The sequence below is a fragment of the Protomyctophum parallelum genome, assembly GCF_964188405.1.
Source record: "Protomyctophum parallelum genome assembly, chromosome: 17".
Taxonomy (NCBI): Eukaryota; Metazoa; Chordata; class Actinopteri; order Myctophiformes; family Myctophidae; genus Protomyctophum; species Protomyctophum parallelum.
The window spans coordinates 29,751,266-29,766,420 of NC_139719.1; the positions used below are offsets into that span (position 1 = coordinate 29,751,266).

General features: G+C 41.6%; 1 protein-coding gene across 1 annotated transcript in view; it reads right to left on the minus strand.

Moving 5' to 3' along the window:
- Positions 1-15,155, minus strand: part of pemt (phosphatidylethanolamine N-methyltransferase) — an 86,921-nt gene that overhangs the window by 13,052 nt on the left and 58,714 nt on the right. The gene's annotated exons all lie outside the window — the stretch shown is intronic.

Here is a 15,155-nt window from a genome sequence, read left to right on the forward strand (position 1 = left end):
CTGCTTGCGCAAGTAATTATGTACTGGCCATATATGGAGCGTGTCTTGAGTGTACAGGGTTTGATGAGGTCAGATCAACATATGGAATGTCAGAACAGGAAGGACAGGTGGGAAAGGATCAACATGCGCTGAAGTCTGGGGCAACACCTATACAACCAATACAAACTGTATCACCCTACTGCAAAAAAAGCCATAAGGATTATAAATGGGGTTGACTATATTCATCCCACCAATGAATTATTTATAAAATGTCGTACATTGAAATTTAAGGATTTAGTTAGAAATACAGCTTAGAGCCAAAATGAAAACACTTCCAGACTGTATCCAAGGGTTGTTCACAATGAGAGAGAGCTGTTATTCACTCAGAGGAAAATGTATGTTCAAACAAAAAAAAAGAAAGGATCAACGTGAGAAGTAATTGTATAACGATAAAGGGTGTGAAGCTGTGGAATAGATGTGATGATGAATTGAAAGACTGTGTAGCTAAGGATAAATTTAAGAAGGTATTAAAAATATATATTAAATAGCTATACAGAGTAAAGGCTCAATTCAAGTGGCATCTGTTTCTTTTGGTTTTGTGAACATGTTACTACTGTGACTATTATTAGCATATTGTTTTGCTTGTGTTTATTTATTTATTTATTTTTGCTTGTTTTTCAGAAAAAAAAGAAAAAATAACTTGAATGTTGCACTGTTCTGTAGAAATGTTGTTTGAGGACCTGTAAAAGGGATGTACATATATATTATAATTTTTATAATTTTTATTTAATGGACAAAAGGGTAGACGTAATAAGCCTAGGCTTCAGTCTATACCCTTTTTTTCCAGAATAAGAAAAAGAAAAAAAACTGATGAACTAAGAATGTTTTGTATGGAAAGAAAAAACAAACTAATAAACTAAACTAAAACTAAACATATAGAATGTCAAAACAGGTCCACTCCATATATGAAGATCGAAGGGTTTGAGGTCAGATATAGAGTTGATGGCTGGCTCAAGATATGCAGATCTATAGGTGATGATCCAGTCTTCATGTATGGTTATCCAGGGTTAGATGAGGTCAGTGTCGTGAGATGGCCATACTGTATGGTGGCGTGACGTGTCACGAGGCGTGACGATAAAATGGAGGTGTGATGTCACTTGTAAATGTATAAGTCAGTCCAAGAGGACATGCTATGATGCTAAAATAGCCTATAGGATGTCAGGACTAAATTATCCAGAACTAATCAATATATATTTATTCGATCACAGATCTATCACATGTTCCATAAGAGAAGATACTGTATGGTTCATTCACTGGAACAAACCCAGAGCAAAGGGCATTGTTAGAACATCTTTCTTGGTTTCTATTCTCAACAGGTGGAAGGGTGTCCTGTGGCTGTTATGATGTCCTGGTGGGCTAAAGATGAATAAAGAAGGCACTCACTAGTGGCTATTTTTAGAGAAAGTGCCAATCCCTTTGCTTACCTTCTCTTGACCTGGTTTCATGGCCTCAGGGGACTATACTATACCTGGCCATTGTTGTGTGAAAGCTCTCTATTCTCTTAGTCAACGGCCCCTTGACCCTTTCAATCTAGAGTGCTTCCGTCCGAAAACACGGTGGATAGTGCAGACTGTGTTCAGCGTTTCATTTCAGAGCTTTATTAATTCAGCGGGTGCTCATCTGGAACCTGGAACCTCAAATGTTGATGTGTAATAATACACTGAGGGGACATCCGCTCAACAGAAATGCATTGTAGTGCACCAAGAGGTTATGACACCAGCTCTGACTGTCACCTACTTCTCTGACAGGAGCCTGCTGTGTTCTCTCCAAATCAACATATTTAAGTTAACTATAATGAAACTATAGCTCACTCATTCTTGAGATGAGGGACAAAAGTGGAAAAAACATGTCCCACACATAAGAGCCTTATTATTGTTAAAAATAAATAAATTAAATAAAAATAAAAGCACTTGCAAAGTTAAATGTAATACAGTTGTGTATTATTATGCCATTAATTTCATTATAATTGTTTTCATATGCCATCTGAATTAGTTAAAAGCAGGCACTGTACCCAAAAACGCCTGTATTTAGCCTGTCCCCAGCAAGTGGTCATAATTTCAAACTGCTAAAAAAGTGTCTAATACTGTCACAATCACATAAATATACATACTAAATTAAAGTAGATTGTCAACAACATAGCAAACAATATACACAATAATTTTAATTTATATTTTCCATTAGATATCTCATATCAAATGTGTGTCCCACGTCTCCCGTCAACTCCGTCAGGTTTTTTAAAAGTCTTAAATTAATCAGAAAATATTGTCGACAGATTTAGCCTGAAGACTCCTTTTCCAAGTCCCGTTTGTATTTGTTGCAACTGTGGAGCACCTGGTCTGAAAAGCATTCAATTGTTTGATATTTTAAACAAACAATGTTGATATCAGGGTGGTCACAGCTTTTACATGTCAACTCCGTCAGGACATTATTATGATCTTTGTTAAGAATTCCAAAATAATGTTTATTATAAAAGTTTAGGGTTAGGTTTAGCTAACAAATGAAGCAAAAACAAAATGGCTACATTGTACTACAGAGGGTTAAGATGAAAACAAATTACATTTTGTCAACTCCGTCAGACGTCAACTCCGTCAGGTTTTGTGTCTGACGGAGTTGACATGTATCTGACGGAGTTGACAAAAGTGTTCCTAAAACAATAAAATTATAGTTTTTGAATAATGGGACGTATTCTAATTTGGCACACAGTTAGAGCATGCCTTAAGGAACATTTTTGGCTATAGGGCCATCACAGATTTGTCTCGTGGTGACCATGGCAGCCATTTTCCAAAATTGCCGCCACCTGATGTTATTTTACAATAACTCAAGTTCTACACCACCTAGGATCTTGATTCTGGTGACTAAGACTACATTTTCAAGGATGAGGGATACATTGGTACTATTTAGATTTGTCCTGTGACCATGGCAGCCATTGTTTTTCAAAATGGCCGCCACCTGCTGTTATTTTACAATAACTCAAGTTTTAGACCACATAGGATCTTGATTCTGCCGACTAATAATACATTTTAAAAGATGAGGAATACAGTGGTACTATTTAGATTTGTCCTGTGACCATGGCAGCCATTGTTTTTCAAAGTGACCACCAACCTGCTGTTATTTTACCAATAACTCAAGTTTTAGACCACCAAGGATCTTGATTCTGGCGACTAATCATTACATTTTCAAGGATGAACTTTCTCTGGGAGGGGTCAGGGCTTATTTCAGGTGCAGGTTGAGTTGCTACTGACAGGACATTAAAAGGAGGTGGGCTTTCTGGCCTTTGACTTGTCTCTTTCAGGTACAGACGCACAGTTTGACTTCACTGGCCACTGCAGTGTGGCGTTGTATCTTGGTGGCCTCCTGCCAGTGTTTCTCCATCCTTCTCATGAGCTCTGTGTTCTGGGGCTCTGTTATAGTCAACTTACATTGTCTTGGCTGGAGATTGCTTTCCTGCAGGGTCCAGCCCAGTCTTGTGCAGATGGCTACTGGCCCACCTGGAGGCCCCAACCTCACTTGTTTGGTTGGTGTGATTAGGTGGGGTGGTCTTCCCCAATCAGGATGAAGGGTTTGACCCTTTCAAACGGCAGTCTGGCCAAGTGTCTGTATTTAGTTGTGAGGCTAGATACAGGATACGATTGCTCACCCAGCCCCAGGTGACTTGAGGTGAAGGCTCCTTTGATTTGGTAACATTGCTTTGGTTGACATGCTGGGGACACAGAACGACACTGATGCCTTCAGTGTCTGCACATCCTGCCTGATAGTCCTGAAGGCAGATCTTCTGTCTTCAGTCTTTCGCTCACTGTTCACTGCTCACTGTTCACCTCAAGCAGGTCTTCAAGGTGTTTGCCTTTGCACAGGCTATATGGCTAGGACTCATGCTTCAACCACTCAGAGAACTCCAACAGGGTGTTGGTTGCTCCTGGGCCGCAGAGCATTGTGCGGCAGAATTCAGCTCTCATCCCTGGTGGCAGCTTGTTGAGGAGTCGTGCAACATGTGAGCCGCATCTAAGTTCTGTGTCTCCCTCTGGAACACTAATTGGTGGGGCTGTCCAAACTTGTTGTTTAGGTGTCAATCGGGTCTCTGTTTGTGAAGTCGGGTCTAGGTGGTCTAGAAGATGAGTTATTTAGTCAGGGGATATTAATACAATCTGGTAATAAATTCCTTATCAAGAATTTTCTTCACCAATGTGTTTGGAAGGGTGTCTACTAACATATCCCACATTGCTTTATATTCAACCACCCTAGGGGACCTTTTGACAGCTGCTGAAAGTTGGGGTACCATCAACAACCTATATAAGGCAAAATGTTCATTATGCTTTAAGTAGCATGTGACATGTCAAACTAGGGAGTTTTCATGATTCTGAATGCATTCCAAGCATTAGCTATGCACGAAGAACACTCCTTGGGCTGAAAACGGCCATAGCCATCATCACAAAATGAGGTCAGCACATTTGGGCAAGTGGATATATGGCCGAATTTAGCCCAAGGGGTTTGACCCCTAGTTTGGCCATAGACTCCCTAGTTTTGCCATAGCCACTTGGTATGGTACCCAACTTTCAGCAGCTGTCAAAAATGCCTCTAGGGTGGTTCAATAGAAACCAATGTGGGATATGTTAGTAGACACCTTTACAAACACATTGGTGAAAAAATTCTTGGTAAGAAATGTATTCACAGATTTGACATTATTCTGATAATAGGCCTATTCCCTGACTAAATTGGTAAAATAATAGCAGGTCCACCATTTTTTTAAATGGCTGCCATTGTCACGGGATAAATCTAAATAGATAAAACTGTATTCCTCCTCATTGAAAATGTAGGATTAGTCATCAGAATCAAGATCCTAGGTGGTGTAGAACTTGAGTTATTGTAAGATAACAGCAGGTGGCTGCCATTTTGAAAATGGCTGCCATGGTCACAGGGCCAATATAAATAGTACCACTGTATTCCTCATCCTTGAAAATGTGGGATTAGTCACCAGAATCAAGATCCTAGGTGATCTAGAACCTAAATCAGTTAAACTTGTCAACTCCGTCAGATGTTCGTCAACTCCGTCAGATGTTCGTCCCGTGATGTTTTTGTTAATTTCCAAAGAAATAGAAAATGTGATGTTAAATATTTTGTGCATATGTATTGAAACACCAACTGAAATGATACGTAATGATGATTATTATTTTTTTTTACATGGTTTTCATGTTATAATATTGAAAATAGAGGTTGAAATGACGGATTTGAGAAATTGGATATTTCATAATAGTGTGATATTGGAAAAAAACAATATTAAAATAATTGTATTACTTAACTTGATTACTGAAAGCCATTATAAGAGAACTGAGGACTTTATATTATTGTTGAAATTATCAAATTCAATTAAAAGGTATTTTAGTGTGTCTGACGGAGTTGACATGAATCGGGTATTAAGTGCATAAATGTCCCATTTTAGAAAGAAATGTTATGCGAAAAACCTGTTCCTTCTCAATATTGGTAGTTGAGACCTGTGTCTACAAATACATCCATTTGATTTGAATGTATCTTAAAAAAAACAAAAAAATCCAGTTTGAAAAAAGTTTTGTCCCTTATCTCAAGAATGGGTGAGCTATATTTCTCCACTTATCAGAGTTTCACACTTTCCTCTCCTCATTTTCTTCTTTCCCTCTCTCAGAGTGAGCAGATGTTTGGAAGAAGTAAGGTACTTTACATAAATGTCATAACCAATTATATTGCTTAGCTTGAGACCCAAACTCAAAAACTCAAAACTCAAAATCAAATGTAAGCCGGCAAGCATATTAGAGGAGCAAAATTATGAAATGTTTAAAACTGGTACACAATCTGCTCTCTCAAGGGGAAACAAGTATTGACTGGCCATTGACATGTGCGTGTGTTTAAGTGAAATCAGTACATGCAGTACTTTACACTCTGCATTTAAAGGACAGCTTTAGTTTTTTTTCAACCAAGGTTCATGTTTTAGGTTGTTATTAGAGAAAGTAAAAGATGAGTGTTAAACTTTTCTCATTTGCTGCATTCTTTTGTTTTAGCGATTTTAGCTATTTTTGACAGGGCATTCGAACAAGTGGCTAACTACCTGTCAGTGGGGAGTGTTGGCTGATGAATGAATATCAACATCCTAATACATCCTAATACTGGGGGGTCAAATTATGACAGGCAATTCCTGCTGTCAAAATCAGTCTTATTTTATACACTTATTTTGAAATAGACACTCATGCTTCCTAAGGTGTGATTTGGGGTCATAAGGATGAATACAAAGTGAATATCAACATCTTAAAACCAAAATGTTGAATTGTGGGTTTGAGCTCACATGCCCTTTTGATGTAAATCAAAAGGGGGGGTAACTACCTGTCAGTGGGGAGTGTTGGGTCAAATACTTTCTCTAATAACAACAAACTGAACAGCGTCCGGGACCACGGTCCAAAATCTAAGGCCAGTTCTTTTAGTCAATAGTGTCCCTAACATGCGCTTATTTGGTGTGAAAGGAAACCAGAGCACGTGGAGGAAGCCAACGTGAACGCAGATAGAACATCCCACACAGAATGGCCTGGTGGCTTCAAACCCATGACCTCCTCGCTGTGAGAAAATCTACCAACCGCTGATTCACAGTGCCACCCTGTCTGTTCAGGGTGGCCAAAGTCTGCCACTCGCTCCAAAAATATACTGTACCCCCCCCCAATCTGTGTGACACATGCATGCGTGTGTGCGCGCATGCGTGCGTGTGCGCGTGTGTGCGTGTGTGTTCGGACGTGGACATGACAGGCAACGGAGCGGGAAAAACGTCTTTGTTATTGGCTTTACCATTTCCATACATTGTTTGGTTGTTCATGTCGTAAAATCGTAAATAAAAATATTTAATTATTATTATTATTATTAATATATATATATATTTCTCTATATTTACCCTGTTTTAATTTGCATGAGACTGTGTGTGAGTATAGGTTGCGTATAGGTTATACACTTCCAATCCAATCCAATCAATTCCACTTTATTTATAAAGCACATTTTTATACAACAAGGTTGAAACAAAGTGCTGTACACAAAGAAATACTAAAAAAGCAACAACAACATACATGGAGCAGACTGGATCATCACCTAGATCTGCATATATGAAGCCGGCCAGCAACTCTATATGTCTGACCTCAAACCTCAAACGCTTAGATCTCCATATATGTTCTGACATTCCATATTGTATGTTGATCCTTCCACCAGTCCTTCCTCTTCGATGTCTTCCTTTTGACTGATACCCGTCCATTCAAACTCTAGATGGGCCTGCCCCAGAGTTCTCAACAGGCCCGAAAATTACGGCCCGGCCCTACCTGGGCCCTCATAAAACCCTGTACGCTCAAGACACTGCCCCCGCTGCCACCCTTAGATCTCCATATATGGAGCTGACCTGTTCTGACATTCCATATGTTGATCTGACCTCATCAAACCCTGAACACACAAGACACGATCCATATATGGCCAGTACAGAATTAATTCCATATGTTGATCTGACCCAATGCCAAAGCACCTGCGCTCGCCCAGCAGTCTGCCATCACCCAGGCGGATGCGGCCCTTTAGGGCGAGGTCGGTTCTCGACGAATAAGCTCATACTTATACAATGAATGGACGGGGGCACATGGACGGGGGCCGGTGGTTGAAACGGGGACCTTCTGTTTCCCAGATGGCCTCTCTACCCACTCATCTATGATATGACTGCTCTGCTAAACTTGTACCATATCTAGTGGCAGACGTGACTCACAAAGTGCAGAAAGTGCATGCACGTACAGTAGCGCACATGTTCTACCAGTCAGAGCTTTATTAATTCAGCGGGTGCTCATCTGGAACCTGGAACCTCAAATGTTGATGTGTAATAATACACTGAGGGGACATCCGCTCAACAGAAATGCATTGCAGTGCACCAATAGGTTATGACACCAGCTCTGACTGTCACCTACTTCTCTGACAGGAGCCTGCTGTGTTCTCTCCACATCAAGAGTTAACTATAATGAAACTATATAGCTATATCTCTCAATTAATCAGAATTTCACACTTTCCTCTCCTCATTTTCTTATTTCCCTCTCTCCGAGTGAGCAGATGTTTGGAAGAAGTAGGGTACTTTACATAAATGTCAAAACCAATTATAGTGCTTAGCTTGAGACTGAGACCCAAACTCAAAACTCAAAATCCAATGACAATGTAAGCCGGCAAGCATAGGAGCAAAATGATGAAATGTTTAAAAAAAAACCCTGACTGGTACACAATCTGCTCTCTCAAGGGGAAACAAGTATTGACTGGCCATTGACATGTGCGTGTGTTTAAGTGAAATCAGTACATGCAGTACTTTACAATCATTTAAAGGACAGCTTTAGTTGGATTTGGGGTCCTAAGGATGAATGGAAAGTGAATATCTAAATCTTAAAAACAAAATGTTGAATTGTGGGTTTGAGCTCACATGCCCACTTGTTCGAATGCCCCCGCCACCCTGTCAAAAAATAGCTAAAATTATCATCATCATCTTTTACGTCCTCGCTGGGGGGGGGGGGGGGGGGGGGGTGATTTGGGGTCCTAATGATGAATGGAAAGTGGCTTCAAGCCCATGACCTCCTCGCTGTGAGAAAATCTGTCAACCGCTGATTCACAGTGCCACCCTGTCTGTTCATATGACAATTTGTGTGCCAAAGTCTGCCACTCGCTCCAAAAATATACTTTACCCCCCCCCCCCCCCCCCCCCCCAATCAACATCAACATCTTAAAACCAAAATGTTGAATTGTGGGTTTGAGTTCACATAAATAAATCAAAAGGGGGGGGGGTAACTACCCGTCAGTGGGGAGTGTTGGCTGGGAGGAGGAGTAGGACTAAGGACCTATATGGAAGGGGGGGGATATTACCTGTCAGTGGGGAGTGTTGGCTGATGAATGAATATCAACATCCTAATACATCCCGATACTGGGGGGTCAAATACTTTCTCTAATAACAACAAAAAAGTTGTCTCTCGCTCGCCCAGCAGTCTGCCGTCACCCAGGCGGATGAGACCCTTTAGGGCGAGGTCGGTTCTCGACGACCGTTATACTACTTCACTGTCAGCCTGCCTGCTATTCACTGTGTCAGTCAGTTCTGTGCTCCAGTGTCGTGTTTGATATTAGTTTGCTATGGACTCTACTTTAGCATTATTGTTATTTTGTTTTACTTTGGAAACTATGCCAAGCAAAGCCCAAGAGCCACGTGTAGTCCGCAGAATGCGTACTGCGGTGCTGCGTGTATACGCAGATTCAACAGGAGGCGTTGAGAAATGCGCTGGTGTTACGCGTAGTGCAGCGTCTGTGTTGGGTTTTTTTTTACGCTTGGCTCGTCGATTAGAGGTTATGTCACGTTCATTAAAAAAAACAGTCCACTTCCTTCTTTAGGTACACATGCATTCACATTGGAACGATCCGTATCTGAATACACTTCAACGGTCCAGAGACCCGCCCCCCATGCGGTCCCGGGGACGGTTGGGCGATCCGCTCCCGGGAACGGTACGCATCATTCACACTACCACAACATCTGCCAAGTGGTCCTGAGTGCGCACCCGGGACCATATTGTGAATCACCCCTAAGTGTCCTTCATTCTTCCCTTCATCTTGTCATGAAATCTGATGGCCATGAGGGGAAGTCTGAGAAAGAAAACCAATATGAACAATATGTCACATTGGCAGTGTGTGACTCACTGCATGAAATATGAAACACTGACCTACTTGCTGTAATACAACAGCATTAACTGTACTTTGTGTTGTTTGCAATGCCAAGAGCTTGAATTTCACCATACAGGCACCATACAGCTCAGACACACGCATACTAGACGGTTAAAGCTCTGTCCCTGTGTGTCCCCAAGAAAACCCTGGCAGTAGCAGGGATCTGTGATGTTGCCAATTGCTCCTCATGTCCTGCTCTGATCCCTTTGGTTAGCGTGACCCCATGGCACTGGTTTAAACACTGATTAAATACTTGGTTAAACATGTTAAGTCACCTCAATGTCAGTAAACCAATGTTCCGATATGCATTTGTGCCTTTGATTTGATTTGCATCTATCCTGGGGTCATTGTGACCAGCTAATGCATGTTGATAGTAAAGGTCAAAAATACCTAGAGGCAATCCCATTACAGAGCCTCTTGTCCACTGTGTGTGCGTGTGTGTGTGCGTGCGTGCAAGTGTGTGTGTAGAATGGTCCATTAACTGAAAGGCACAAATACATAGAGGTTATGGATCTATAGACAAGCTGTCAGGCGAACATCGACGTGTTTACTTGGCGTCTGACACCCCTCTCCTGGCAGGCATGGTTGCATGGCGTTCTCTGTATGGAGTTGGAGCAGTTCAACTGATGCTATCAGCGATTCTTAAAAGTCTGCCTTTAAGAAAATACAACTCCTCAATGAATATTACAGTGCATATGATGTACGCATTACATTTTAACATAAATAAACGGGGTTGAAAAACATTTATCTTGTTTAACCTGATTTTCACCCAGACAAGGGGTATATTCCTTAAGACATTTTTCACCAATTTGCCCCTTCATTTTTTAACCCAGTGTCAATTATCTAATGTAATCCTGGGCACTACACTTCCTCTGACAACCTGGGGGGCGGGGGGGGGGGCAGCGGACTGACCTCATGCTTCCTTCTATGCATGAGAAGTCCAAGCTGCTTCTTTTCACCTGACAGGGGAGAGTTTCCCCGGTTGGACGTAGCGCGTGGAAGGAACACGTTATTCCGACCAGTTCCTTTCCCCTCCATCAAGCGCCCGGCTGGCCAGGGGGAGGTAGTTTAGAGACCAGGATTACTGCATGTTTTTTGTGAAGGTACCTAACCTAGGGGACACAGGGAGAACACTCCACACAGAAAGGCCCTTTTGCCAACTGTGTCAGGGACTCACCCGTCATCAGTGCCAGGTATGGTATGCCCCCCATATGAGAAATCTATTTTACTGAATTTATTATATCGGGTAAAAGAAGAAGACTCAGAAGCGATGAAACGAATAATTCCTGTTGCGTGGTTCGCCTCGTTCACACCGCTCAATGCAACGTTGTGCCAAGTCAGCACATCAAACAGTGGAGCTGACTAAGTTATTCATATTCACAATTACTCATATTCACACTCAGTACTCAGTAGCAACCAATTCATTTGTGTTCATGCATGATGCATGTAATTTGTCCTCTCCTGTTCCTGAGAAACTAGACTTATTGTGAGAAAATGTTTCATAAGCAGTGAATGAGGACACTCGTCAACATCGACAACAACGCAACGAAGGTAGGACAGTTGATCTTTTTCACAATAATACATAATACAGATGAACATGTGGTGGATCAGAATTATAAAAATGTATCTAACTAATTTATATCTAAATTATAGAATCGTGACAATTAGTGTATTTATGCTTATATCCTGAATGAATTAATGGTAGGCCTATTATGTATTAGCTTTAATGAGCTTAAGTTCATTTTCTCTCAATCAGGGAGAGAGGGAGAGAGAGAAAGAAAGGGCTGTAATGAAATAAACTGTGAGTCCCTGACACAGTTTTACCATAGTGAGGTGAGGTCTAAAAGGAACTGAGGCAAGAGAGAGAGTGAGTGACAGACATAAACAAACAAACAAACAAACAAACAAACAAACAAAACATAATCTCGGTCACGCATTATTCAACCTGTTCTGTTGTACTGTTCTGCATGTTTCTACACCATACTGTCCATGCCTAACAGGAACAAACTTTTCAGTATTACCCGTATTGCTTCAGAGATCATCGGACTTCCTGACCTACACCAACACTTTCTGATATGAACAATAAGGCCATCACACGGATAGCACTTTCGATATCAAATGACACTGATCATCCCCTGTGTCGCTGCTTTAACCTCATGCCATCTGGACAAAGATACAGAACCCTGCCATGGAAAAAGGTCAGTTTTAGTAGGCGCTTTGTCCCCTCAGCCATCACGGCATTAAACAAACTGCCCCGCCGATAGGATGGTTCTGTACACAGTGGGGACCTCATGTTTTTTTTGTATTGTCTTGGTGTTCATGTGCTCTGTGTGGGTGTTGGACAGATTGTGAAGACAAATATCCTTCGGGTCAATAAAGATTATTATTATTACACTTGCCGGGGACAATAAGAACACTTTCAACGGATAGTAGCAGGGGACACTGTTTTTCTCAGAGATTATGTGACTGTTGTACTATCTTTGCAGTTGCAGGGTTTGCAGTGAGCGAAGTCACGGGGCCCTTAAAGAACCTATATGATTTCAACTCCAAATAACAGACTGTGAAGAGTCTGTTGATTTGATTAAAATTTCCATTTTGCAATCACATGCCTACAATTCGTTGGTGGTTTATACGCACGCACGCACTCTCTTTGCAGCAACATAACAAAGGTCTTGGGGGGCAAAGCAATTCAAGCATTTGCACATAATACGAACAAACATGCACCCCTTGCGCACGCGGGCACACGCACACACACACACACACACACACACACACACACACACACACACACACACACACACACACACACACACACACACACACACACACACACACACACACACACACAGGTTGTGAGTAGCGATGGCCTTGTTGCTATGACATCCAAATGCAATAGTGTGGGCCTCTGTAATAGAACTCTATATAGAAGCTCTGTCTCATTTGCAAGCAAGCCTCTTACTGTATTTGTTTTAGGAAATATGGCCACTTTGGGCCGTAACACGTTAATTAGCAATGTTTCATGAGGGAGGGGCTGTCACATGATGGGACACATAAAAATGGTGATACAAACGGTAAGAGTCTAAACTATTGCACTATTCCACCCCATTGGTTGGTTACAGCTGGGGTTCTCAACGTTTTTGGCTGGGGACCCCCGGAAATGCTTTGGCCATGTCTTGCGACCCCCGTCCCGCCCCCCTACAAATACATACAATACAAAATGACTGCAAAAATAACCTTAATAATAGAGAAAATATATCATGAATTAATACTGAAACCAGATATAATCATTAGGTTTTTTTCTATTTTCTAATTCTTTGTTTGGCCTGAAATATTGTGTGTGTTGTCATGATTTGTCATGACAAGAGTTGGCTTCGTACAACGCTTAAAAGGTCTTTAAATAAATAAAGCACGAAATGCCTATGGGACAAATGCATTGCGATTCATTTCCTGGGCCACTCGTTGTTCTGAAAGGGGGAGGGACTGCGACGCTCTATAGGGGTCTATTTGGTTTCATCCGCACAATCTCAAAGTCAAAATATCACTCAGGATTTTACTGTATATTACAATACACCACCATTATAATTGTTCTGCCCTCTAATGGCAAGTGTTGCCAGAGCCACCTACTGGCCATTCAATGTATTTTATACAACAGGTGTAGGCCTACTGTGTATTGCCCTGATTAGGAGAAGCACACAGGTGTACTGTATGTGCTCTTAATTATGTCACATAATTAATGTGTGTGCTCTCAAATCCCTCATTTCACAGAGTACAGTATTTTCTGATTTGGTATACAACTTTATAGAGTGTGTCCATGCATAATTGATACATTTTTACATGTGCTATGGTCAGGATTAGGATTAGGATTTTCGCTGTGTAGATTAGCTCAGTGTGTTCACCTGCTTGTTTGTTTGATAGTTTGTTACAGCCTGTCATTTTCTGTCTTTTTCATAGTTTACTCCATTACTTGATGATGTGCAAGTGTGACAATAAAACACAGGAGCTTGGACGCTACATCCTGACTACCATGTAATTTCTTACTGACTGTCTAACTATGTACACTAATGTACACGTAGTGAGGACAGTACAAATAGAGGACTGAGCAAGTGAGGTCTCAGAGCACATGACATCCCAGAAACAGACTGCTCATATTTGTCTACCGCCAGTGATCTGAAGAGACAGACAGACAGACAGACAGACAGACAGACAGACAGACAGACAGACAGAGAAAGAGAGTTCTGAGTGGCTGCGTGAAAACGAAGGAAATCAGAAAACTACGAGTTTAGTGTCCGTCCCGCTGTGATCGGATCCTAGCAACGGCAGCTGTGCCCGTGGGACTCCTGGCATGTTTCCATGGTTGCCATGGAGATGTCTCTGGTATATAAACATCAGGTCTCACCCCCCGCAGTGGGAAGTGATTTTCCACTGAAAGGTAACAACTTTTGTCCGTTCCTCGCTTATTACATGCATGCGGTGAGGCATTTTATCAGAGGTAGAAATTCCATTGTAATTGGCTGGCAATATTAGTGGGAGGGGCCTATGTAAGCGATTGCGGAAACCACACTGCAATTTCTTCTAGTTTAAGATCCTATCTTAGACTAGATGTATTCTATTCTAAGATGTATTTGACAGTGCAGAAACATAATTGCCTTCCCCTCAGACACTCTAGCCTGGTTAATAAACCAGACCGAATCAGCCGTTGGCAAAAATAAATTGCCTGCCGGCGGATTTCGGTCTGGAGAGGCTCAATTGTACACCAATTTCCTACACCAGAGAATGTGGGCGGCCAATCGGGACACGGTATGCAATATGGGCGGGCTTTGGTGACTTTCAATGCTTGAGACCTTTGACTGACAGTAGCTCTGACCAATTGCGTCAAAGAGAAAATGTTTCCCTGGAAATGAAATCCAAGCTGAGCCTCCCCAGACTAATATCCCGCGGTCCGTGCGATATTAGTCTGGTTTATTAACCAGGCTACAGACACTCAGCCTCTGCAGCACTCTAACTGAAAGTGACTGCATGGCTTTTTTCTGTATCCAAAAGCCCTTGAATGATGGAATATGATTAAAGAGGGAGTGCCACAATTTTTGTATTTTTCCAGTTTTTCATGTGTCTATGCCTACTTCATTAGACACCCTGGAGTCGGTTTTATGTGCAATGGTGGGTTTCTTCCTGGAGGCTGAACACTTGACAGTCAAACGGGCCAATGAAATAAACAGTAATATAGTGACATCACATTATAAGCCCCTCCCCTAACCCCTCCCCCTTTGTCATACAACTACAGCTGTGGGTGCAGCTTCAGTTCAGGTGGATCACCACCCATCAGGCAAACCATTTGATTTGAACACATACTGTACATTTTTTGGAACAAGTTCTTCCTCCTTATATTATAATAATACCTG